Source organism: Balaenoptera borealis (genome assembly GCF_965194805.1).
Source record: "Balaenoptera borealis genome assembly, contig: HAP1_SCAFFOLD_1005, whole genome shotgun sequence".
Classification (NCBI taxonomy): domain Eukaryota; kingdom Metazoa; phylum Chordata; class Mammalia; order Artiodactyla; family Balaenopteridae; genus Balaenoptera; species Balaenoptera borealis.
In genome coordinates, this window is record NW_028123204.1 from 71,304 (window position 1) to 86,154 (window position 14,851).

Genomic DNA, 14,851 nt, shown 5'->3' on the forward strand with positions numbered 1-14,851 from the left:
ACAACCAGGAGAAAGTAACACAGGGAGGCTCTTTCTCAGCTGGAACTGGAACTGCAGACGGGGCCAAACACCACCAGGCTGGCCACACGTGTCCAGCCGCCGCTCCAGCCCCGTCAGCCGTGAGTCCGGTCACCAGGGCTCTGAGTGTCTGCTCCAGGGAGCTGGGGTTCACCCTCTCACCCGGGAGGCCGGGCCAAGAGAGCAGGGCCCCGGGCTGGACACATAGGGGAAAACGCATCCCCACAGGACAGCTTGTGCGAGCAGATTCAGCTACCAGATTCTAGAGGCCCGGGACCACCCTGTGGCCCGTGAAACCCAGGAGCCACGAGGGTCTTGCAACGTGATTCCTGTCCGTTGGACTGTAAAGTTTGTGTAGGGAATCTTGGAAACAGTGGTAACAAGGCTGAATTGGAACGAGCTTTAGGCTATTATGGACCACTCTGAAGTGTGTGGGGTGCTAAAAACCCTCCCGGCTTCGCTCTCGTTGAATGTGAAGATCCCCGAGATGCAGCCGATGCTGTCCGAGAACTAGATGGGAGAACACTATGTGGCTGCCGAGTAAGAGTGGACCTGTCGAATGGGGAAAAGAGAAGTCGAAATCGTGACCGCCTCCTTCTTGGGGTCGTCGCCCTCGAGATGATTATGGGAGGAGGAGTCCTCCACCTCCCACACATCTCCAAGATGGAGAGCCTTCTCCGTCAGCCAGAGCAGGTCCCTTTCTAGATATAGGAGAAGAGAGAGATCCCTGTCCCAAGAGAGAAATCACAAGCCGTCCCGATCTTTCTCTAGGTCTCCTAGCCGATCTAGGTCAGATGAAAGGAAATAGAAGACCACTTTGCAAGAGGAGTGGTGTACAGGCAATAACTTCATTTGGCAGGAGTATGTACAGAAAATTCAAGTTTTGTTTGAGACTTCCGAAGCTTGGTGCACTTTTTAAATGTTTTAGTTGTTCACATTTGTTTGTCTCTTGGGACAGTGACACATAAAGGTGTCATTCTCTATGGTTTGAAATGGGTCCTGGGAGGCATGTAATATGAAGAATTGTTACCTTACAATGTTCCCTTAAGCAAAATTGAACTTGCTTTGAATTTTTGGTCTTGCCTAGACTGATAATAAAACTCTAACTCCTGCCCACCTAAAGTGTGATGTTTACTATTATGGAAACAACACTGGCAAACATTGAAAAGACTTTCTGTAGCTGGGATATGGTATGCAGCTGTAGTTAAGCAAGCAGTCTTTAAAAGGTGCTGTGAACCCAAGCCAGCAGGTAAAAATGAAAGCCGCACCCTTACCCTAGATTAGAGGTTTAAAAATTCCACTAGTCTTCACACCGGACAAGAGATTGTCCAGGGAGTTTAAAATCTAAGAAGTTTCAAGGAAGTTAGTTTACCTTTGAGTTAGGTCATACGTCCCCTCTGTGATTGCTGTACATGAATACATAGCTCTTTGTAATATTTTTTGGAAATTTGAGATTATCAAGATACCAATGTCCTGCCAGATTAAGAGTATATTGTAGAGCTGAACTTTGAGTTACTGTGCAATTTTTTTTTTCATGCTGTCATTTGTAATATGTTTTGTGAGAATCCTTGGGATTAACGTTTTGGTTGCAAAAGAAAAAAAGAAAAGAAAAGAATCCGCCTGCCAATGCAGGGGACACAGGTTCAAGCCCTGGTCCGGGAAGATCCCAGGTGCCGCAGATCAACTAAGCCCGTGGGCCACAACTACTGAGCCTGCACTCTAGATCCTGGGAGCCAGAACTACTGAGCCCCCGTGCCACAACTACAGAAGCCCACACGCAACGAAGACCCAACGCAGCAAGAAAAAAAAGACAATACTGGCCAGGTGATCAAGGGTAAAATCGTTTGTCATAAGTCCCGTTGATGGTGTGTATCCTTGATGTGACCTGAGGAGAATGGCATTTTTATCTCTGTCTGGGTCTTCTGCCCCAAACCCCATAACTCCAGACCAACCATAAGAAAACATCAGAAAACAAACAGACTAACAAATTGAGGGACAAAACACCTGACCAGTCCTCCTCAAAACTTTCAAGGTATCAAAACCCAGCGACGTCTGAGAAATGTCACAGCCCAGAGGAGACTGGGACAGAAAAAGGATGTTAGGGGAACACTAGGGAAATTCTAATAAAGTGTGGACTTTAGTTAATAACAATGTATCCATCTTGGTTCCTTAGTTGGATAAACATGTCACACTAAGGTACTAATGAGTTGGAAATAGGGGTACTGGGTCAGGGTCCACGGCACTCTGTACACTCTGTACAGATCTTTGCAACTTTTTTGTAACTCTAAGCTCTTGTAAAATTAAGCGAGTACTGAACAGAGCTAAGAATGTTATTTCCCTGATTTGAACATGCCTGAGTTTCTTTTCATGGTCACATTTTTGCTATTTGGATGTGTCTTGGAATCAGTAGCAAAGGAGAGTTGCCAGCCCCTGGGAAGATGTGGGTGGTTCGCAGGTGGCTTGCTCTGGAGCTGAAGACCACGGTGGGAAGTCTGCAGCCTCGGGCTGCACTTAGAAACATGGGAGGGGATGGGCCAGCTCAGTTAGGGATGGAACCTATAAATAAAACTTTTTTCTTTTCCGTTATGGCTTATCACAGGATACTGAATATAGTTCCCTGTGCTAGACAGTAGGACGTTGTAGTTTATCCATCCTATATTTAATAGTTTGCATCTGCTAACCCCAAACTCCCAATCCAACCCTCCCTCACTGTTTCTCCCCCTTGGCAACCACAAGTCTGTTCTCTATGTCTGTGAGTCTGTTTTTGTTTTGTAGACGCGTTCATTTGTGTCATATTTTAGATTTCACATATAAGTGAGATCATATGATATTTGTCTTTCTCTTCTGACTTACTTCACTTAGTATGATAATCTCTAGGTCCATCCACGTTGCTGCAAATAGCATTATTTCATTCTTTTTATGGCTGAATAATATTCCATTGTATATATGTACCACATCTTCTTTATCCATTCATCCATCAGTGGACATTTAGGTAGCTTCCATGTCTTGGCTACTGTAAATAGTGCTGCAATGAACGTTGGGGTGCGTGTATCTTTCTTTCTTTCTTCTTTCCTTCTTCCTTTCTTCCTTTCTTTCTTTCTCTCTCTCTCTTTCTCTTTCTTTCTTTCTTTCTTTCTTTCTCTCTATTTCTCTCTTTCTCTCTTTCTTTCTTTCTTTTTTCTTTCTTCTTTTATTGTCACACGGCATGTGAGATCTTAGTTCCCTGACCAGAGATGGAACCCACGCCCCCTGCACTGGAAGCATGGATTCTTAACCACTGGACCACCAGGGAAATGCCAGGGGTGTATGTATAGTTTTGAATTAGAGTTTTCTCCAGATCTATGCCCGGGAGTGGAATTGTGGAACCCTATGGCAGCTGTATCTGTTCCTGCACGCCTCACATCAACCACCTGCACTCCAATCCTTGCTCTCAACGTCATCTTTGGGGAACCCAACCTGCGACAGGGACCTTGACAAGAAGAAATGGCTCAGGGAAAAGCTACCTGCACGGGGAGGAGATAGAGACCATCGCCCCTGGGGTGCGGAGGGGAGAGTGGGTGCAGAGGTTTGTCATTTCACCCCCGATACTCATCTCAGCCCTCGTGGCTGCCCCACTCTAGGTCACCTCGGGATACAGAGGTGACCCGGTTAGAGTCCCTGCCTGTGCAGGAATCGGGGCACCAGCGGGTCTGAATAATATTAGTGCAGGGTCTCCCCCGTGGCACTGGGGTTATTTGGGGCGGGTCATCCTCTGCTGAGGGCCCCTCCTGGGCACTGTGTGGGGTTTAGCAGCATCCCTGGCCTCACCCATTTGATTCCAGGGGCCCTCCCTCCCAGTTGTGACAACCACAGATTTTCCCCACACATCACGGAAGAACTGGGTGAGGCGGGGGCAGGATGGCTCTGGGCGAGGACAGCTGTGTTGAAGCAACCAGCCTGGCCCAGGGCAAGGTCTGCCCCAATCCCGTCAGCGCCTGCATTTAGAACTGCCCCTTTCCTCTCCCACCTCCCCTGCCCTGCAGTGGTCTCCGAGACATCATCCCCATGTAATAAATCACACCTTCTCAGTTTACTGTTTGCTGCCCTCGCTAGAACGTGAGCTCTTTGAGGACAGGGATGCTGTTATGTCCCCAGCACCTAGAAGAGTGTCTGCTGTGTAGTAGATGCTTCATAAATACTTGCTGAATAAAGGAGTTGAATAAAGGGATGAGTGGATGAATGAATGAAGGTTACAATGGAAGGAGGGGGGAGATTCCCTTTCTGGCTCTCGGGGGTTGGGAGATCAAGTGAAAGATCTGTCCTAAATAGGCTGACCAGCCTTCTGGGGTTCCCCGGGACTGAGAGTTTCCCCAGAGTTCCAGCGCTCAAACCTGAGCGGTCCTGGGCAAACTGGGGGCGGGTGTTGGTCACCCTATCTAAACACAGTAACAATTCCAGCTGCAATAGCAATGGCCAATGACCTCTACGGTCTTATTGACCATGCACAGTTCTCTACCTGGCGGGGAAGGGTGGGCCGGGATTGGAATTCTGGTGATCCAGGGCGGGTGAGGGCACACCCCGGGCTTGTGGAGGGGAGTCCAGGAAGGTTCTGGAGGAAGTGACAGTGACACAGGAGGGAGGGAGGAGTCTAAGGAAGAACATCCCACATGACAACCTGTGCCAATGGCCCTGGGCCCAAGGTCACACCTGACCAGGGCTTGCTTTTTTTTTTTTCTAATTTACTTTTCCCCACATGGATATGCAATTGTCCTAATGCCATTTATTGAAAACTCCTTAATTTCCCCACTTTCTATCATATCAAGTTCTCATATATCTGTTTCTGGATCTTTTTTCTATACCATAGAGCTATACGTCCCATCCTTGCACCACTAGGGCTGTTTCATCACTATAACTTTATTTATTCATTTTGTTTTGGCCGTGCTGTGTGGCATGTGGGATCTTATGTCCCTGACCAGGGATCGAACCCGCGTCCCCTGCAGTGGAAGCTCGGAGTCTTAATCACTGGACCTCCAGGGAAGTCCCCAGGGCTTGCTTTGACATCCATGGAATGGTGGCAGGTGGGCACGGGGAGCAGCTGTCTGTGAGCCATCCTGGGTAGAAATGCAGGGTGGAGGGGAGGACAGATGGAGCTGGAGGGGAAGAAGCGGAGGAGGGAGGGAGGAAGGGAGGGAGGCCGGGCGAGAGACAGACAGAGAGTTTCCGGAGACAATAGCTCTGGCCGTGTCCTAGGGCATGAAAGCTGAAAATAGCTCCTAGTGCCGGGAGCCTTGGAGCCGGAGGCTGGGAGCCAGGGTGACTGGCTCTCCTCCCTGGTGTGTGTGTGTTGCGGGGGGGTGGGTGGCTCTGGGCTTCTCAGGCTGGGAATGGGGTGCACAGAGCAGGAACGGAGCAGGGACCCTTCTCTCTGGAACCTCGTGGGCCATCCTCAGCTCACAAAGCTGAGCCACTCCTTGCCCTACGAGTGGGGGGCTTATCCTCCCTGTCCCCTGGATCATACCCCCTCACACACAACTTCCCCGTGTGTGTTCCCAGCAACCAAGAGAATCTGTTTTTAAAAGATTTGGGGGAGGGGGGTAACCATACAAACAAGAGCAGAATGGATACTTTTTCAGGATATGAATGGCTCTGTGTAAGCCCACCCCCAGGGTAACCACAGTCCTGACCTCTAACACTCTTGACGAGTCAGCCTTGGTCTGGGCTTGCGGACCCACGGAAGCTTCCTCATTCCCTCCTTCAGGTCCCGACTCTCCCTCGGCGTCTTTGTGAGAAGCACCCGGGGAAGTGGGACTGCTAGGCTGTACTGCTGCTAGAACTCCACCTGGGCTCCACCAGGCTCCAGCCCCCCGCCCTGTCCACCTAACTGACCCTGAGGCACCTCAACTGGTAGGAGCAGCATCACCTTCCCTCCTGGGACTCGTGATACTTAAGGGAGACACCGAAAGACAAGCCTTTGGCTCCCTGGCTGGCAAAGAGCAGGTACTCAATTGTCATAAGTGTCCGTATCAGTGAGGGTTCTCCAGACAAACAGAATCCATATGGGGTGTGTGTGTATATACACACACACGTACATATGTACAAGCATACAAAAATATACAGCTGTGTACATATGCAGTATGCGTACACACATATACACATATAGTATATACAATACACACATACATATATACACACATATAAAATGCAGTTTGTATATATACAGTATGTATACACACATATACACACAATATAGACAATACACACATACATATACACTATACATACACACATATAAAATGCATAGTTGGTATGTATACAGTATGTACACATACGTATAACATATGCAATATACACACCTAGGTACATATATAGCATACGTATATACACACATACAAAGATATTTAGGTGTGCATATAGACAGTATACATACATACACATATAATATATGCAATACATACACGTACATACATATAGACACACATATACACCTACATATAAAAGCATATAGCATAAAAATATATATGTACTGTATATAGAAATTCATCGTATATATACATACATATATCATATATATAAGATATATACACATACATATATACAATGTGTACACACACACCCCTATATGTAAATATGCGCATGTACATACACATATAAATTCATACGCAAGTGTGTATATAATAGTATATTCATATATACATATAATACCTAGAAACATATTGGGGGGGAGGTGTCACGGTACGTCAAGGGCGGGAGTCGAACCCGCCACCCCAGGCCCCGAGGGGTCTCCCCGGGTCTCCACTTCGGGCCGGTGGGTGTGGCCGGGGGGGCAGCTGAAGACGTGCGTGCGTGCTTGCGTGCGTACGTGCGTGCGTTCGTACGTGCGTACGTGCGTGCGTGGGGGCGGGTCCACGGGGCGGGAGGCGCTCGCCGCGAGTGAGTGGTTCAGCTGGGCCCCGGCTCATTGTGCTTGCCTCACGCCGGCCCCAGTTGGCAGCAGCGCTGGAGGCCCCGGGCCTGTGACCACAAAGAGGGAGCCGGGGGCCGGACGGGAGCAGGCCGGCGGCGGCGGCGGCGGCGGCGGCGCCGGCTGAGGCCCAGGCCAGGCTCCCTCCCCTCAGCCTCCCGCCCGCCCGCCCGCCTGTCCCGCCCCCGCCGGCGGCGCCCCGCCCCTCCCCCAACCGCCAGACTAGCCTGGTGCGGGGGCCGCGCGCGAAAACGTGGGGGAGAAGCTGAGGCTGGAGTCGCCCGTGGTGGCCGAGCCCGCCGTCTACCCATGGCTGCTGCTGGTCTACGTGAGTGCCGCCCGTCCCCTCTTCCCGGACCTCCACCTCTCTTCCCCCACGGCGCGCGCTGAGCCCACCGAGTAACGGAGCGACTCGAGTCGCCAGACCCTCTTTGGAGCCCCCCTTCCCGCCCTGCCTGGTTCTCCGCGGCCGTTTCCAGCCCCCGCGCGCAGGGTGGGCAGAGGGGAGCCGGGGCCGGCCGGGGCCACAGACTCGGCAGCGGGGACCCCGCGCTTCCGAGGGGCGCCCGAGCCGGTCTGCCGTTGGCCCTGTAGGGCTGGGGACCCAGGTCCGCCCCCCCGCCCCCCGGCCTGGACTGCCGGCGGGCTTGCCCTTCCATACTTTATGATCTGACACGTCGGGTTTCTTTTTCCTGGCCAGCTTTACCATTACCTGACCAGCTTTCCCAGCATCCCCTGATAATGTGTTAGATATTCAAGTTTTAGGGCCCGGTCCCAGCCCTATGGAATCAGCAACTCTGGTGGGGCTCAGTGATCTCTGTTACAACAGGCCCTCCAGATGATTTTTATTCACCTTAAAGTTTGAAAATATCTGCATTGTCAGCTGGCCGAAGCGTCCACCAGCAGGTGAAGGGGAGTGGCGCCTGGAAAAGATAGGGACTAGCCAAGGTAAGTACAGTAGCATTTGCCATGGTAGTAATGGAGAATGCCTTTTCTCCACTGGTTGGCACAGACTAGTATCTGGGAGCAGTGGCAGGGTTATTTAGGATGCTTTACATTGCAGTGTAGAGTGACCGCTGTCCTGGTTTGCCAGGGACTTCCCCTGTGTGAGCACTTAAAATCTCATCCTGGCAAACCCCTTAGCCTTGGGTTTGATAAACTTAGGGAATAACGTGAAATTTAGGGGAAACATGATCTAGGTTTTGGGCAAGTCACAAGTGCTAATTAAAGCTAAGCAAGTATGGACAACATCTAGCCTTCTTTACCCCTTTGCGGGGAGGTAAATCTTGATTGGGTGAGAGGACTTATTGTTAAGAGATCTTTGTAGAAACATCCCCTTCTGCTTAGTCCGCTGGTTCTCCGTTCTGGCTAGACATTGGCATCGTCTGAGGAGAGTTAAAAGGATTGTATTGGTCTAGCATGACCAACCGTCGGTGTGAGGGTTTTTAAAAAGTGCTTCAGAGGATTCTAATGTGCAGCCAAATTTAGGTGCCACTGCTTAAGCTTTTGAACCGCTGCTACGTATTTTCACCTCATCTTGCTGTGAGAATATCCAACTGTAGTTGAGGTTTGTTGTTTTTCTTTTTCTTTTTTTAACTGTCTTATTATAAGATTTACTGTCTTAAATAAGATTGAATGGACAGAAAATCCTGCTAGTCCATCTGGTATAGCTGGATACCCAGAGTAATATCGTTAAGATATGTACCATTTAAGTATTGTGACTGGCCTTTTAAAAATTAACATATGCATTAAATTAGTATTGATAGTATAGATCTCTTTCGAAGTTGTCATGTTGGGGAGCTATACCTCTAATCTGCTGCCATTGCTAAATATCTGGACACCTCTTACTAGGAATTGCTTTTAAAAATCTTTAGGGATTAAAACCAAGATTGCTGTATTATTTGTACTGGGACCACAAAAACCTCACAGAGTTCCCCCGCTGTACCTTCTACCCCCATCTCTAACCCTTGGCAACTTCTAATCTGTTCTCCATCTCCACAGTTTTGTTATTTTAAGAATAATATGTAAACATAATCATGAATTACTTAATCTTCGGAGATTGGCTTTTAAAAACTTTTCCCTCGGCATCATTCCCTTGAAGTTCATTTCAATTTTTGCATATATTAATAATTTGTTCCTTGTTGTTGCTCGGTAGTATTCTATCATAAGATTTTATCACAATCTGTTTCAACATTCACCCATTGAAAGACATTTGGGGAGTTGCCAGTTTGTGGCTATTAGAAATAAAACTGCTATGAACATTTATGTGTAAGTTTCTGTGGGAACTTCATTAAGTTTTTGTTTCTTTTGGATAAATGCTCAAGAGTACAATTACTGCATTGTAGGGTGAATCTACTTTTAGGATTAAAAGAGACTGTCAAGCTGTTTCTCAGAGTGGCTAAACCATTTTATTTTCCCACCAGTGATGTGATATAATTTTTCTACGTACTCGCTAGCATTTGATGTTGTCACTATACTTTAATTTTAGTTATTCTCTGATATCTCATTATGGTCTTAATTTGCATTTCCCTGATGGCTAACGATGTTGAACATCTTTTCATGTGCTTCTTTGCCATGTGTTTATTCTCTTCCATGAAATGTCTGTTCCTGTCTTCTGCCTATTCTCTAGTTGGATTTTTTTAAGTTGTTTGGAGAGTTCTTTGTATATTATAGATACAAGTCATTTGTCTCCTATGGGATTTTCAAATATGTTTTCCCACTGTGTAATTTGAGTTTTCATCCACTTAAAAGGATCTTCTATGAAGCATTTTAAACTCATTTTGATGAGATCCAATTGATCAGTTTTTGCTTTTATTGATCATACTTTCGGTGTCAAGTCTAAGAATTATTCACCTAGTTGTAGATGCCAAAGATTTTCTCCTATTTTTTTTTTCTAAAAATGTCCTGCTTTTACATTTAAGATTATGATCCACTTTGATTTAATTTTTGTGTAAGATGTGTAAGGTTTAGGTTAAGGTTCATTGTTTGTTTGTTTGTTTTTGTCGAGGGATGTCCAACTGTTTCAGTACCATTTTTTGAAAAGTCTATTCTTCCTTGATAGCTTTTGCACTGCTGTCAAAACCAAGTTAAATGTATTTGTGTCAGTCTATTGCTGGGTTCTCTGTTCCATTCCATTGATCTATGTATCTACCCTCCATCACTACTGCGAAATCTTGAAATTGGGTAGATTAATTCCTCCCATTTTAATCTTCCTTTACAAATTGTTTTAGCTGTTCTTCAGCCTCTTCCTACCATATAAATCTTAGAATAAGCTTGTCTATATCCACAAAAACCTTGAGGGCATTTTAAGAGTAATTGTGTTAAGCCTCTTAACTTGGGGAGAATTGACAGCTTTATTATGTTGTGTTTTCTAATCCGTGAACAAGGTATGTCTCCCTCTTTGTTTGGGACTTTTAAAATTTTCTTCATCAGCATTTTGTAATTTTCAGTATAGAGGTCCTATAAATGTCTTATTGGGCTTCTATTTAAGTATTTATTTAGGTCAGTTGTAAATGGCATCACATATTTTTATTTAAGCTTCTACACATTTGTTATTAATATATAATTTGATAAAATTGTGTGGATCTTGTACTCTAAAACATTTACAAACTAATATTATTTCTCAAGCTTTATGTGGATTCCTTGGTATTTTCTCCATTTAGATTATCATCTCATCTTCAGATATAGACAGTTTTAGTTTTCCTTATTCAATATAATAGGATATATTACTATTCAACATTCAGGAGGATATATTCCTTCCTATTCAACATAGTAGGAATAGTTCTTTCATCTTTTAAATAAACTTTTTAAAAATTTAACTTTTAAATTTATCTATTTATTTATTTTTGCTTTATTTTCTTACTAGAACCCCCAGTAATATATTTAATAAAAGTGGTGAGAGCAGATATCGGTGCCTTGTTTCTGATCTTACAGAGAAAGCGTTCAGTCTTTCACAGTTAAATATAATGTCGGTATAGGTTGTTTGTAGATCATCTTTATGAGTTTCTGTATGTTCCTTTTCTATTCCTAGTTTGCTTGGAGTTTCTTTTCTTCTTTTTTTTTAAATCATGAATGGGATTGGATTTTGTCAAATGCTTTCTCTGCATTAATGATTAGGATCACATGACTTTTCCCCCTTAATCTATTGGATATGGTAGATTACATTGTTTGATTTTCAAATATTTAACCAACTTTGCATAACTGGAATAAATACCACTTGGTCATGGTATATTATTCTTTTTATATATTTCTGGAGTTAATTTGCTAATATTTGGCTGAAGATTTTTACAGCCAATTTCATAAAAAATACTGGCCTGTAGTTTTCTTCTTTCTATACTATCCCAGTCTGGTTTTGGTATCAAGGTAATACTGGCTTCATAAAATTAATTAGGAACTGTTCCCTCTACTTCTGTTTCTTATCAAGTCATGTAAAATTGGTGTTAATTCTTTAAGTCTTGGGTAAAAGTGAAACATCTAAGCCTGAATATTTCTTTTGGGAGTTTTTAAATGAAAAATCAGTGTTTCTCATAGTTACAGGAAAATTGAGATTGTCTCTTTCATCTTGGCTGAGTTTTGGTAGTTCTGGGTGTAGACGCATTGGTCCATTTCATCCACATTTTTGAATTTATAGTGTAGACTTGTTCATAATAACTTGTCCCTTATTAACCTGCAGGATATGTCATGGTATCCTTGGTTGCATTTCTGATATCTGTGATTTGTGCCATCTCTCTTTTTATCTTGATCAGTCTTGCTACATCTTTCTTGATGAGATTGTTTATTTTGAAGAACCAGCCTTTTGTTTCATTGATTTCCTCCCCCCCCCCCATTTTCCTGTTTTCAGTTTCATGGATTTTTGTTTCATCTTTATTATTTCCTTCTTTCTGCTTGTTTAGTGTTTTTTCCTCTTCCGTTTTTACTATTTTAATATAGAAAATTAGACTATTTCTTTGAAATATTTTCTTTCCCAATTTAGTGCTATAGACTTCCCTTTCAGCATTGCTTTCACTTCATTCCACAAATGTTGATCTGTTATATCTCCATTTTCTTTTATTCTATGCATTTAAAAATTTTTCCTTGACTTTTTACCCATGAGTTATTTGGAATTGTGATGTTTAGTTTTCATGTGATTGAAGATTTTCCTGTTGTCTTTCTGTTATTGATTTCTAGTCTGGTTCCATTATGGCTAGAGAATATACTCTCTATGATTTTAATTCTTTTAAATCTGCTAATGTTTTTTTTTAGCACCCAGTGTATGGTATATGAGTGAATGTTCCATGGACACTTGAATATGTATTCTGCTTTTATTGAGTGTGTTCTTTAAATGTCAGTTATATCCTGTTGATTGATGATGTTTTCAGTTCTTCCATACCCTTGCTGATTTTTGTCTCTGGGAGTTCTATAAATTGCTGTGTTGAAGTCTCAAATAATAATTGTGGATTTGAAATTCTCTCCTTTTACCTTTTTCAGTGTTTGCTTCATGTGTTTTGAAGTTCTGTTGTTTGGTGCACACACATTTAGTATCACTAGGTCATCTAGGTGGATTATTCCTGTTATCTTTATGTAATGACCCTCTTTGCCCCTAATAATTTCCTTTGCTCTGAAATCTACTTTATCTGATATTAATATAGCCATTCCTGCTTTTTCTGATGAATGTTCACATGATATACCTTTTTCATCCTTTTACTTTGAACTACCTATATCATGATGTTTAAAGTAAGCTTCTTATAGACAGTATAGAGTTGGATCATGCTTGTGATTTTTTCATCTACTCTTTCAATCTCTGTCTTTGACTTGGTTATTTAGATCATTTACAGTTAATGTAATTATTGCTATGTTAAAGATTAGGTCTACCATTTTATTTTTTGTTTTGTCTTTTACCTTAGTTTCTCAATCCTGTGTTTCTCTTATTTTGCCTTCTTGTGGGTTACTTAAACATTTTTTGGTAAGTCCATTTTAATCTAATTTATTTATAATCATTTGTGTATACTGTTTGTATAGTTTTCTTAGTGGTTGCTTTTGGCCTTACACTATACATATGTAACTTATCATAGCCTACTGGAATCTGTCTTTTATTACTTCAAGTGAAGTTTCAAAATTTTACTTCCATTTAGGTCTCTTAATAGTCCCCAGTTTTAAAGTATGATTTTCTGTAGTATTTCCTTTATATACATTGAGAACCACATCAGATGGTGTCATAATTTTTGTTTGACCATCATAGGGAATTTAAGAAACTCATGAGACTAATGATAGTCTCTTATATTTATCCCACTTGTTTTCACCCATTCCATTGTTCGCCTTTTCTTTCTGAAGTTGCCAGTCTTCTGTTATTGTTTTTTATGTTTTCATAACAGTAGGTGATATCTGGGCTTTCCAGTGCCATTGGATATGAGTTTCAGGAAACACTGAGCCTGGCTCACTTAATGCTACTGAGTTGGAGGGTTTGTATATGTTGGGCCTGTTGGCACAGCAGATGCTAGCAGATTAGACTAATGCTGATGGGACTAGTGCCACAGGAGGATGCATTCCCATTCAGGCTATGCTGCTGCTACAGTAGATCAAATCCCCCTCTACCCCAAGTGTGGGGCAGTGACCTGCTGCTGTCACTGCTTCTTTATTAGGCTGCTTTCGCCTCAGGTGTGTGGTGGGATCCCTTGGAAGCTGCTGCTGCTGTGAATCACAGGGTTAAATTCATTTTAGAAATACTTAAATATAAATATATAGCCTGGCTCTTGTAGGACGTCTGTATTTGTTTTTTATTGCTTTCATACGAATTACCGCAAATTGAGTGACTCAAAACATCGTAAATTTATTACCTTACAAGTCTGACATTGGTCTCAGTTGAGTAAAGTAAAAGTGTTGGCAGGATCGACAGATGAATGGATAAAGCTGTGGCACATATATACAATGGACTATTACTCAGCCATAAAAAGAAATGAAATTGAGTTATTTGTAGTGAGGTGGATTGACCTAGAGACTGTCATACAGAGTGAAGTAAGTCAGAAAGAGAAAAACAAATACCGTATGCTAACACATATATATGGAATCTAAAAAAAAAGAAAAAAATGGTTATGAAGAACCTAGGGGCAGGACAGGAATAAAGACTCAGCCATAGAGAATGGACTTGAGGACACAGGGAGGGGGAAGGGTAATCTGGGATGAAGTGAGAGAGTGGCATGGACATATATACACTACCAAATGTAAACTAGATAGCTATTGGGAAGCAGCCACAAAGCACAGGGAGTGGAATCCTGCAGTGTTTGCTGATGGTCATTTGACTGGTGTGAGCTGAAACCTTTTTGACGTTGAATTTGCATGTGGCTAATAATTCCTTATACTGAGCTTTAGGCATGTCCTTTTTTTTCTTTTCCTTTTTTTTAAAGAGTGACTACAACTTCCCTCTTCATATTGACGTCTTGAAAAATTTGTCATGTGTTGAATTTCCTTGCCTATTCCCTACCCCAGGGCATTTTTTGAGGGCAGGCGTCATTTACAGCCCAGCAGTCCTTGTGACTATTAAGCTACCATTAGCACTGGGTTTAAAGCTGCTGTTGTGGGAAAGAGCCACAAGGTGGCAGCATTATTTCGTTCTCAACTCTTGTTACTAGGGCAACAGAGTCTTCCTGGAGGTAGCGTTCCAAGGTTGTAAATTAGAGTGGAATGTGCTGGGACAAGCCCCCAGAAGTTTATGTCTCCTTACTTATGTTTGTTTTTTAAATTTAATTTCTATTTCTTATCGGAGTAAATTTGATTAGAGTGTTGTGATTGTTTGGCTGTACAGAATCTGCTCAATGATTCATGCATATGTCTGTTCATCTTCGGATCCTGTTACCATGTATGTTATTACAGAATGTTGAGTAGACCTCCCTTGGTATTTGGTAGGTGTTTTGTCATTAT

At 43.3% G+C, this 14,851-nt stretch overlaps 1 pseudogene across 1 annotated transcript; it reads left to right on the forward strand.

Moving 5' to 3' along the window:
• Positions 1 to 339: 339 nt before the first annotated feature.
• Positions 340 to 826, forward strand: LOC309621785 (serine/arginine-rich splicing factor 3 pseudogene; annotated as a pseudogene). The gene has a single exon. The product of its transcript is annotated as a serine/arginine-rich splicing factor 3 pseudogene (transcript).
• The last annotated feature ends 14,025 nt before the right edge of the window (positions 827 to 14,851 follow it).